This window comes from Schistocerca nitens, chromosome 1 (genome assembly GCF_023898315.1).
Source record: "Schistocerca nitens isolate TAMUIC-IGC-003100 chromosome 1, iqSchNite1.1, whole genome shotgun sequence".
Classification (NCBI taxonomy): Eukaryota; Metazoa; Arthropoda; class Insecta; order Orthoptera; family Acrididae; genus Schistocerca; species Schistocerca nitens.
This window is the reverse complement of record NC_064614.1, coordinates 537861529-537874534: the sequence shown is the minus strand read 5'-3', so window position 1 is coordinate 537874534 and position 13006 is coordinate 537861529. Positions and strand designations below refer to the sequence as shown.

Here is a 13006-nt window from a genome sequence, read left to right as displayed (position 1 = left end):
AGCTACGGACATTTTCGTTGTCATTTTGATACATTCAAGCAAAAGTAGGAGTACTTAAGTGAACAAATGTTAAATTTGTATGACATCTTTCTTTGAACTTCTTCTAAAAATTGTGTTACGTACTCACATTTCATATTTCGTGAACAAATATGACTGAGATGCCTTCCAAAGTGCGTTTAAGATAGGATAAAGAATACATGTGTGCAACCTTTAAGTCGGACCTCGTCGTCTTCAAGAGAAGGAAACACACTGGCGTTGAGCGTCATTATAAGACGAACTGTTGGCAGCAGATGACCACCGGACGAACTAGGCGCGTAAACATTCAACTATGGTGTTTATAGGGGGCCAGAGAAAGACGATAAATTGCCGTAGCTTCTGCTCTACTAAAATTTAGCACTAGTACGTTAGTGTATCATTTACTATATCTAAAGTAATGGACTGGGGGCGCTCGAAAGGTGCGTTTAAAACATGATCCCAATCAGCTGGTTCCTAGTCTGCATCTTGCTGCACCAGGTGTCGTTGGAGTAAAATATTAAGGAAGATAAAGTCGTAACGCAATCCACCCACAGAACACCAACTAGAGGAGGTTAAAGACAGAAGATAGGCTATTAGTACTGGGATCTGCAGTACATAACATCAATGGACACAAACTGAAGTAACTGAGGTGCACAGAAAGAAACAATTCCTTATAGGCTTACAGTCAGATCATACCCATAACTGTATAGGTGCAGGAAAAGAATTGTCGAGGGTGGTAAACATTATTGATAGAGAAATCGCAAAAATAGATTAAAAAGAGTAAAAGCTTGTGTCACTACTGTCACATATTGCTGTGTGCTATTGTTTCATGATTATTATTTTGTGAGGGAGGAAAGAATCCATTTTTTGCGCTGGGATGGTACACTGCTGATGTGTTCTCAGGGTCCTGCTGTCGGCAGAAGGCAGTCAGTGAATCTCATTAGAAGAAGTGCTCCTCCCAGGGAGGCAGGCAGTTTTCGCAGATGTGAAGCTGCTGCCTGTTTCGTGCTGTTACGAGCAGAGCTGGCTGGCTCCCTGGCCTAGCTGTCGGCAGGGGGCGCCATGCCACCACATTCATTCCTAGAGAATAATTTATTTTGATATTGCTGCCTTTTCTGCACGTACATCAAAGGACGAGACGTTGTAGCATCGCACGGCCGACGAAGAACGACAGTTCCCAAAATTTTTGTTACCCTTTTGAACTGAGTCGCCCTGCTACTAAGCTTGGTCCAAAGGGTCCGACCAATTGCTGGTACGAACACTGTGTTTGTGATTGTGTGTTTTGTACGCCAAGTGTGGGAAGAACCTGCTATGTTCCCCCAGCTGTTCTTTTTTCGTGAAATGGGCGATATTCTTGAGGATGACATTGACAACAGCATGAATTCGCCCCCTCCATGTAGAGGTTTTTGAAAGTAGAGTGGAGGGCTGTCAAGTCAGATTCTGGGCAATCGTCTCCAGACCGTCTTTGAGAGGGAGTCATCTCCAGGTGTCGAAAATTGTAATAGCACGATCTACATTCTGGGCATCTCGTTACTTGCTTACTTTGCCACACAACTTGTGTTGTTTAATTTGGTTATAATTTGTGGCCTCTTGTTGATTCGTTAACTTTGTTTTTGCAAGCGGCCCAGATGAACAGACCTTGTTGCATTTCCTCCTTAAAGAGTTTCACGCTTTTTAGTACCTCCCTACAGTCTTACATTCCTTTTTTAATTTTATTTGAGTTTTAGGGGAGAGTCTTCTCTATTAATTTTACTGTTATTTTTGTCAAACATTAGAGCAAATAAATAACTGTTAATCTAGGCCTTCATTTAGGTATCAAGGTCCCTCACTGTGCTACGGGTTTTCCATTGTTAGGTAACACACAAGTAGAAAATGTAAGCTGTTGTACGCCCAATTTGTTCGCACTGCGGCGGCGTTTTCATTGTGTACAGTGGGCAAATTCAACAATCAGTTGTATTAAGAATACAGATAAAATAACAAGCATTGCACTCGCTCGTCTTGTGTGATCAAAGACTTGTTTTATAACGAGCACAGCACAGACGCTCCTCGAGTCAGACCTAAGACACGAGACTCTGCTTAAAAGCGATACTAGTCATGCCCCAGAATCCTACTGTAAATGAAAAACCATTGCGAGAAGTTACAAAAATTTATATAACAACGCCGGATGGAGAAAAGCAACCAGATATCAAGGTTTGAGCAAGGTGGAGAGCGTCCAATTGAGCAACATTTTCCACGTAATCACAGGTCGAGCATGCACCATTGTAAAACTACGGACACAAAACGACAGCTAATCAACAACGAGCGCCCGAAAGAGTGTATGTTTGAACTAATTTGTCCCAACTAATGCCTGTAATGCTACAGAACGCAGGTGACGATGAAATTAGTGTTTAACGTCCCGTCGACAACAATTAGGTCATTAGAGACGGAGCAGAAGCTCGGATTAGGGAAGGACGGGGAAGGAAATCGGTCGTGCCCTTTCAAAGGAATTATCCTGGCATATTCCTGAAGCGATTTTGGGAAATCACGGAAAGTCTAAATCAGGATGCCCGAACGCGGCGGTGAACCTTCGTCCTCCCCCAAACGCGAGCCACAGCGCAGGTGCTAATTAAATTAGCTGAACATAAATCACAGCCAAAGAAACTTTAATATCCTGTCCATGGCCGGTTATATTAGACGCGAATTTTCTGTGGTGTTTAGAGGGTATAGCTCGACTGTTAAATCAGTCGTCCAGAAAGTATCGCAATGCCATTAATCTGTAAAGATGATAAGTTGTACTACAGAAACAGCGCATTGATAAGGTAGTCTACCTGTGATCTAGCCGGCACGGTAGCTCAGCGTGTTCTGTCAGAGAGCTGGTTGGCCTCTGTAATAAAAAACTGAGTGGAAGGATCAACAAACGAACTTTAACGGATGTCATGTGACGTCCGCAACGACAAAAAAAAAAAAAAAAAAAAAAAAAGATGGGAGAGCCCTTGCCCGCGAAAGGCAAAGGTCGCGAGTTCGAGTCTCGGTCCGGCACACAGTTTTAATCTGCCAGAAAGTTTCAGCACATGTTTTAGTTTTTCTTAGTGCACAAAGAGCAACAAGCATGGCTAATTATTAAGTGTGAACTAGGACAATGGTGAAAAAGAAAGCAAACGAAATTTGGAATGCTCTTTTCTCATCAAGTCCCATTTTTTTTACAAAAAATGCTCTATATTAGTGTCTCCAAAGAGGCTACAAAGTTGGCATCGTAGTACAGACTGGGACTCGAAGCCGGGATCTCTTGCGCACTACCTGGACTCAGAGTTAAGCGCAAATACGCGGACTATTTCGGCATGCTCCTCGACCGGCCACATTCCCCCCTATCACCACTACTTATCCACTGTCCCTGTCTATTCCCTATGTGCTCGCTAATTTTAGATTGCCGCTGAAGGTCGAATGTAAGTGTGCATCTGCACTGGTGCTTGTGGATTCATAGCCCACCGAGGTGTATCAGTTGTATGAATGCTTAGAGTCTGTTCTTTCGGACATGTCTGAAGGAACAGACACCACCTATTCATATAAACTTGACACCGACGAAGAAAAGGTTAGCGCATCTTCTCGAAAATTCGTGGAGTGTTGCGAATAACTGTCGCGGGATCACAAATTCTTGCGACCAGCTCTTCACGGCTATTGACTTCCGAGGGCTCATCGCTGATTGGCTGCCGCTTCGTGGCTACAGCTCCACAACGGTGCGTCTCCCACCTACGGCTATATGGAAAAATTTACTCGATTCCAAGTTCCATGCCTTGCTTTCTCCTGATTATCAGGTTCGTTTTCTCCACGCTGTTTAATAATGGCCGGTTATATTTAGAAGAAGATATGAAATGAAGAAATCTCTTCTGAAAGAAATTACAAGTTTCTTACTACAAATGTTAACTGTGTACTGGGAGATTGTAACGAAGCTATGGTTACGTGGGGAAGACAGTGAAATTTCGCTGGGGCGAAAATTTTCAACATCGGAAAGAGATAATTTGATTTAAACAAAAAACTTAAAAAAATTTGTTGTTATTCTTGTGTTCCATAGACATCAAGAAACGTGTAATCATGGAGGTGTTTCTTACTGATCACATTGGCCTCCACCACTCAAAGAATTACTTTGAGACAATTCCAAATGTTTACTGCTAGAACAGTTTCCAAAACATTACACTTTAGTAATTAGTTCGGCAGTGACACTCTTATAGTTCAGCTGATTTCTTATACGTATCTTAGTTCGGTGTAATTCGGAGTAATCTGCTTCCCGCTGCTGGTGTTGCTGAAGTAGTCGTTGCCTTGGTCCATTTCATTTGCTAACTGGATCAAGTTACGTGAATTCCATGAAATAATCCAGGTACCAAGTCGTTTTATAGGGGTTTATTTATGACAAGCTGCACCATTTCTTCTTAGTGGGAGCCCACTCCACATAACAGGCTACATAGTCACAATACTGTATTACAACAATTACATTATTGCGCAGACGTGTGACACAGTGGTTGCGTCTCAAAACTGTCTCCAACTGACCATTCTTGAGTCTTGTGCTCCTCCTAGTTATACGTTTTTTAACAATCAAGTCAACAAAACTAGTGCAAATTTATTAAATTAACAATTAAAAGTTTAACATTTTTGTGAGTAACTATCCACAAAACCTTGCTTATTTTATGCTGAAACTGGCGTATGCAGTAGAAAAGACTTTTACATACGATGTACATCATATTATATAAAATACTGAAAGATAACAACGCTAATCTAAATTTTCTTAGTTATGGCTCCATTTGTAAATGTAAAATATTGTGAACATATATTGGACAAGCATGACCTACTAGTAAACAAATGGAATAATAAATTTTATGAGATTTAATGTATTGCGCGAAATCCCTTATTAGGTACCATTGGAATCACGGAACTTTCAAAACGGGAATGTAAAACAAAAGGGTTGTTTTATTTCAAGATACAGAAAAACATACATATATTACATAAATCCTCCAGATAAAAGCTAAAAGGTACTGCCAAAAATTGATTGTAATGAAATAAAAGGAGCTCGGTACCTTTCTGAAACAACAACAACATTTTATGTTAATATTTATATTTACTAATCACGGCAAGTAAGATGTAGATGAGAGTAGGTAACAGACCAGAAATGACGTCATTGTGGACAAATCGGGACGCACTGACCCTGAGATTTTAACGGCTGAACGAGAAAAAGCCATAAAATTAACAAAGAATTTTAATGTGAATCTCGAAATTTTCTCGGCGTACTTGGCGGCTCACGTGAACGTGTGTGGCCGGTGCCCAGATGACATACCGCGCACGTGACTGGCTGCGCTCGTGAAACATTATCGAGTAAGACGTTTAAGTCTACAGAGAGTGCAGTAATTGTAGACTTGAATAAGAAAAATTACAGTGTAAAGGACATTCTGTTGGAAACTACTGGATACGCGCAGGTGCCAAGATTAATAAATTATAGTTCCATCGCAAGTACGACATTTTAGAGCATTAGCAGTAAATGGAATAGAAGTGCCGGAGAAGTCTCTGAATTGTATGTCTAAAGCATCAGTTAGATTACATTAAATTATAAATTCAGAAATTTTGAAGGAATTAGGCCAGTAATTCAGGCTGCAACCTTGTAATAGGTGACTGATCTGGGGATAAGAAGAAATATACTTTACTAGGTCTTACCTGAATCACTGAATGGCATTGTCTTGTTTGGCTCAACAGGAGAAAAAATTTAACGAAATTAGATGTGCCCAGTTACAGTAAGAACGAGAGTAAGTCTGAAAAACTAACTTCGATGCAAACCGAACAAATACGGAAAGCCTAAATAGTTATGGCCGGACGGAGATTTTAATTTCACTCCTGACTTGTGCGAGGCCAGTATCAGGCCACTGCGCCACTTTGCTCCGTACAGGACTAGAGAAAGGACTCGGTACATTTTCGCGAAGAGTTAACTACGACAAATCTTTGTGCAACAACCGCTGTAAAAAGAATCCAACTGACTGATGAAAAGCTCTCGGGTTTCCAGCCGGGTTGCAGCGTTAAAAGATCGCAACGTTTCGAAGTGTGTCATTGTCTGTCTCCAGAACATAATGAGTACGACGCTCCTCGAAACGTCGCGGTGTTTTAACATTGCAACCCGGTTGGAAACAAAAATGGTTCAAATGGCTCTGAGCACTATGGGACTTAACATCTGTGGTCATCAGTCCCCTAGAACTTAGAACTACTTAAACCTAACTAACCTAAGGACATCACACACATCCATGCCCGAGGCAGGATTCGAACCTGCGACCGTAGCGGTCACGCGGTTCCAAACTGAAGCGCTTAGAACCGCACGGCCACACTGGCCGGCCGGTTGGAAACCCGAGAGCTTTTCGTCAATAGTATACTCACGGAAAGACTGGCTACATTCACTTATAAAGAATCCAGTTGGTTTTGTGCACCACCCTGTAATGTCAATATGACATGGTTCCATCAATTCATCCAAGAACGAAATAGTTATCTAAGCAAAGATTGGACGTTGGTACTTCTGCACCAAAAGAGGCACAGTCAATTTCTTTTTGCGGAAATCACTGCAACTGTTTTTTTCGGGCTGCACAAGTGTTCTTCTTCTTTCCCCTTCAGAGAGTAAAGGAATAACTAGCGAATACTGCGCAAGTATTCTGTACTTACTGGATGATATGATACTTGAGAAGAGGTTTAGATTTCAATCCAAAAAAAAATTATTTTTCGTTGTGCTAATCATTCTGCCTACATACATACACTCCTGGAAATTGAAATAAGAACACCGTGAATTCATTGTCCCAGGAAGGGGAAACTTTATTGACACATTCCTGTGGTCAGATACATCACATGATCACACTGACAGAACCACAGGCACATAGACACAGGCAACAGAGCATGCACAATGTCGGCACTAGTACAGTGTATATCCACCTTTCGCAGCAATGCAGGCTGCTATTTTCCCATGGAGACGATCGTAGAGATGCAGGATGTAGTCCTGTGGAACGGCTTGCCATGCCATTTCCACCTGGCGCCTCAGTTGGACCAGCGTTCGTGCTGGACGTGCAGACCGCGTGAGACGACGCTTCATCCAGTCCCAAACATGCTCAATGGGGGACAGATCCGGAGATCTTGCTGGCCAGGGTAGTTGACTTACACCTTCTAGAGCACGTTGGGTGGCACGGGATACATGCGGACGTGCATTGTCCTGTTGGAACATCAAGTTCCCTTGCCGGTCTAGGAATGGTAGAACGATGGGTTCGATGACGGTTTGGATGTACCGTGCACTATTCAGTGTCCCCTCGACGATCACCAGTGGTGTACGGCCAGTGTAGGAGATCGCTCCCCACACCATGATGCTGGGTGTTGGCCCTGTGTGCCTCGGTCGTATGCAGTCCTGATTGTGGCGCTCACCTGCACGGCGCCAAACACGCGTACGACCATCATTGGCACCAAGGCAGAAGCGACTCTCATCGCTGAAGACGACACGTCTCCATTCGTCCCTCCATTCACGCCTGTCGCGACACCACTGGAGGCGGGCTGCACGATGTTGGGGCGTGAGCGGAAGACGGCCTAACGGTGTGCGGGACCGTAGCCCAGCTTCATGGAGACGGTTGCGAATGGTCCTCGCCGATACCCCAGGAGCAACAGTGTCCCTAATTTTCTGGGAAGTGGCGGTGCGGTCCCCTACGGCACTGCGTAGGATCCTACGGTCTTGGCGTGCATCCGTGCGTCGCTGCGGTCCGGTCCCAGGTCGACGGGCACGTGCACCTTCCGCCGACCACTGGCGACAGCATCGATGTACTGTGGAGACCTCACGCCCCACGTGTTGAGCAATTCGGCGGTACGTCCACCCGGCCTCCCGCATGCCCACTATACGCCCTCGCTCAAAGTCCGTCAACTGCACATACGGTTCACGTCCACGCTGTCGCGGCATGCTACCAGGGTTAAAGACTGCGATGGAGCTCCGTATGCCACGGCAAACTGGCTGACACTGACGGCGGCGGTGCACAAATGCTGCGCAGCTAGCGCCATTCGACGGCCAACACCGCGGTTCCTGGTGTGTCCGCTGTGCCGTGCGTGTGATCATTGCTTGTACAGCCCTCTCGCAGTGTCCGGAGCAAGTATGGTGGGTCTGACACACCGGTGTCAGTGTGTTCTTTTTTCCATTTCCAGGAGTGTAATTTGTCATTGGGAAAATACACTATGTGATCAAAAGTATCCAGACAACTGGCTGAAAATGATTTAAAAGTTCGTGGCGTCCTCCATCGGTAATTCTGGAATTCAATACAGTGTTGACCCAACCTTAACCTTGATGACAGCTCCCACTCTCGCAGGCATACGTTCAATCAGGTGCGGGAAGGTATCTTGGGGAATGGGAGTCCATTCTTCACGGAGTGCAGCACTGAGGAGAGGTATCGCTGTCGGTCGGTGAGGCCTGCACGAAGTCGGCGTTCCAAAACATCCCGAAGATGTTCTATAGCGTTCAGGTCAGGACTCTGTGCAGGCCGGCCGGTGTGGTCGAGCGGTTCTAGGCGCTTCAGTCTGGAACCGCGCGACCTCAGATATTAAGTCCCATAGTGCTCAGAGCCATTTGAACCATTTGAAATCTGTGCAGGCCAGTCCATTACAGGGATGTTATCGTCGTGTAACCACTCCGCCACAGGCCGTGCATTATGAACAGGTGCTCGGTCGTGTTGAAAGATGCAATCGCCATACCCGAATAGATCTTCAACAGTGGGAAGCAAGAACGTGCTTAAAACATCAATCTAGGCCTGTGCTGTGATAGTGCGATGCAGAACAACAAGGGGTGCAAACCCCCTCCATGAAAAACATGACCACCCCATAACACCATCGCCTCCGAATTTTACTGTTGACACTACACACGCTCACTGATGACGTTCACCGGGCATTCGCCGTACCCACACCCTGCCATAGGATCGCCACATTGTGTACCGTGATTCGTCACTCCATACAACGTCTTTCCACTGTCCAGTCGTCCAATGTTTATAAGCTCCTTATACCAAGCGAGGCGTCAGTTTAGCATTTACTGACGTGATGTGTGGCTTATGATCAGCCGCTCGACCATGAAATCCAAGTTTTCTCACCTCGCACCTAACTGTCATACTACTTGCAGTGGATCCTGATGCAGTTTGGAATTCCTGTGTGATGGTCTGTCGGCGGTCTCTGTCAATCAACAGACGAGGTCGGCGTGTAAGCTTTTGTGCTGTTCGTGTTCCTTAACGTTTCCACTTCACTATCACATCGGAAACAGTGGACCTAGTTATGTTTAGGAGTGTGGAAATCTCGCTTACAGACGTATGGCACAAGTGACACCCAATCACCTGACCACGTTCGAAGTCCGTTGAGTTCTGCGGAGCGCCCTATTCTGCTCTCTCACGATGTCTAATGACTACTGAGGTCGTTGATATGGAGTACCTGGCAGTAGGTGGTAGCACAATGCACCTAATATTAAAAACGTATGTTTTGGGAGTGCCCGGATGCTTTTGATCACATAATGTAGAATGTATTTAAAGAAGATACAGGAGTCAAGACATTTATGTGAAAGGAGCCCACGTTCAAAAGCAAGCTTTCCAGCCTAAAGGCATAGTCTTTGACTCAGACGTGAAGAACTTTTCCACCTTGCCCCACGCAACGATGGGGTGTGGGGTTTTCAGCGGGAGAGAAGGGGGGTGGGGGTGCGGCAAGAAAATAACTAGCAAGTGGAGAACTGAGTGCTAACTCAGTTAATGGAATTAGCGTTACGAAAAATGATGCCTCAATCTGTAGGCGACAGCAGCCGTGAGTCACTGTAGCACAACGCAATAGGAAACAAAGGCTCTTGTGTCCCATCTAAACTATGGGAGAATAACTGGATAGGCTCGAGGAAGTTTTGCATTAGTGACGTCTCACCAGCAGACAGAACACGTTCGCATATCTGCAGCGTCGCGAGTTAGCATATGAAACGCGTAGTTGTTACTTGAGGAGTAAGTCAGTATCAGGACCGGCCGGCCTTGCTGCCAGAAAAAACGAGTCTTTCAAAGTCTTACATCACTGTGCGGCCGCACGCTTCTGCTTTGTGGAAGTGAGATTCTTCTCAGCTGCTCCGACTGACACGACCGGCGTTCATTTCACAAAGGTGAGTGTGTGTCGTAGAGAATACTACTGGAGTGAAGAAGGCCTGGCGTAATCTGCGAGTCGCCAACATCATACCACAATAGTCAGGTGGCGTTGTTATGGCACTGTTGCTCACATTTTGTGCCAAGACCAATACTTCAATTTTCCACGTATTTGGCCTGCTGAAAATCGTCGAAGGAGGAAAATTACTTTTCCGAGGTAAGTACAACAAGGACGTAACTATAGTTATCTCACTAGTGAGAAATACATTGTGTGTTGGTTACTATCGAGACATATCGAGTATACTGAAGGTATAAGATCAAAGTACAAATTTATGTGACTGTAGGCCTATCTATGGCCATATAATTGTGAAACAAGAGTTAGATAAATTCGGTAACGTGGGAGAGTGCTGCAAGTCAATTTATTGAATATACGCATTGCGAGCAACGTTCATCTGCAGACAAGCTTTACAAATGATAGTCTGAATCATTTGTTCCGTACTACTGATGTGAAAAGTGTCGAGTTGCACGAGGTTCGGAAACCACGTTGACTGTAGGTCCCCCTTGTGCGTGTCGCATGCTGAAGTTCGACTTCTTGAAGAGCGATAATGTAGTAAGGTCGTAGGAAGGGAACGGCTTATAAACTCCAACAGGACCGTGCCTAGTAAAGCACTGTGGCGTTCAAAATAGTCTTCGGATTAATGACTGCATGACTTTAAGATGAATAAAGATTAAAAATGTGGTACTGTAACGTACACACAGAAGGAATTTCGTCCCTAAAAATCTTTCAGAGTATAATAAATGACTAATTTGCTGCATGACAGTGCCAAATTCGTTGACTTTTGGTTCACATTTATTTATAGGAAGCCATTTCTCTGTGCTGAGGTAGCATCTATATTGCTAGAACTCTGTCCCGAAATCCATTGCCAGTTGCAACCTAGGAGCAACAAAAATTCGATTTTTAACATTTCGTTTAATTATTGAGAAAATACAAAAATTTTAAATTCTTTCGTAAACAGAGTAAGACAAGAATTACAATTAGAAAGTATATATATATCTTGAGTTGGCGTAATTTATGGCGCACGAATTACCCTGAGTATATTCATCCAGTATATGAGAATGATAGCCCGTAGCGACTCCCAACGAACTTTACACAGAACTTCCAACATTTACCAAACTTTTCCGCCCTGACACCCACGCAAATGATGAAAAGAATAATGTTTATCACTTACTACATTATCGCTCTTCAAGAAGTCGAACTTCAGCATGCGACACGCCTTTTTAATTTATTACTTCTTTACTATTAACTCTATTCTCTACACACTTTGCAGACAGTATCTATATATATCACTGAATGTATCTGCAAAATTGTATCACTGTATGGCGCATAGCTCAGAGAATAAGACTTCATAAACATTGGGAAATTAGCTCTTGCTTAAAATGGAGCATAAATTGCCCTACATTCATGCAGTTTTCCAGTACCAACAAAAGTTCTTTGGAAATTCTGCTGTCATTGCGTCCTCCGTATAAAGCTGGAGTTCCTCTCATAATCGTATCAATACACTGGAAACTTCAGACAAACATCCGCTTCGTACGAGATGATACGCGGGAGACTTGAGAAAAGCGTCCAACGCAAACGATTTAAAACATAATAGGAAACAAAACGTTAGCAAAAAATTAGACGCGAAACTGCGTGTTGGTCACCAACCGCTGGCTCCAGTTGGAAGTGTTGCCCGCTTAATTAGTCATTTCTTACTTATTCTTTCCTAGGGAACACAAAGCTCGGAGTACTTTTAGCCGGCAGCAAGTTAGGAATGCGGTCGCCGGCAGTTTTAATAAGAGAACTTATCAATTTCCAACAGATTTAAGCGTAACTTCAAACCTTTCTTAAATTCCTTCTCACTTACAAGCTTAAAGGCAAAAATTTAACGCATTAACCCGTTTGTAAAGTAATCACATGTTTGAAGCTATTTTATACAGGGGAGTGCGATTCTTTAAAGAATCGGTGATTTAGTGGCAATTTAGTAATACAGAGATCCGTTAGTACGGTCAGTGCACCACAAAACCTAGAAATAGTGGCGGCTATCCCTTCCTTCCCTACGAAAAAAAAAAAAAAATAGCGACATACAAGTTGTGACACGTCGCAAGCAAGCTAACTGCCCTTTCTCTCTCCAAACTTAAGCCAAATTTATTCCAGATATCGAATGCAAATTATTAAAATGCCTATGAAGTGTGTGTACAGAATTCACGGTATCTTTGAATGAGCTTTTTGCGCACTATCTGTATAACAACATTCAAATACTGCACAGCACTTGCAGACAAACCGTAGGCAGCGCGATAATCACAAGATTTTTTTGGAGTCATATACTGGGACAGTAATTCCATTCTTGTAGACCGCTTCAGGAGAGAAATCATTTCAAAGGAACTTGTATCTTCCTAACGTAACGATTACCTTCGTCGTGACTACTATCTGTCCTATAGCTGACATTCTAACAGAAGTCAATTTAAAGCGAAATACGTGCCACACTGGCGACAATTCTCCAGCTACAATAACAATTCTACTTTTTTTCTGTATGAATTTGATGGATGTAGATGGAACAAGCGCTCGATTTTTGACACAAGTTTGTTTACTCTTAATAACCCTCTGAAATATGCAGCGATAAGATATGCATCGAGTCAGAATTTTGTAGTGCAATCCCAAAACTGCCGGCGACCGCATCCCTAACTTGCTGCCGGCTAAAAGTACTCCGAGCCTCGTGTTCCCAGGAAAGAATAAGTAAGAAATGATTAATTAAGCGGGCAACACTTCCAACTGGATCCAGCGGTTGGTGGCCAACACGCACTTTCGCGTCTATTTTTTTGTTAACGTTTTGTTTCCTATT

The 13006-nt window shown here is 43.8% G+C and overlaps 1 protein-coding gene across 2 annotated transcripts in view; it reads left to right on the top strand.

The window, feature by feature from the left end:
* The window catches only part of LOC126253597 (uncharacterized), a 323092-nt gene that overhangs the window by 54639 nt on the left and 255447 nt on the right, over window positions 1–13006 (top strand). Inside the window, exon 1 of one of the 2 annotated variants that reach the window (XM_049955060.1) lies at window positions 10042–10147. The exons of the other annotated variant lie outside the window; for it this stretch is intronic. The gene's annotated coding sequence lies outside the window, so the exon portion shown is untranslated. Of the gene's footprint in view, window positions 1–10041; window positions 10148–13006 lie in introns of those variants that run through there. 2 annotated transcript variants of the gene reach the window in all.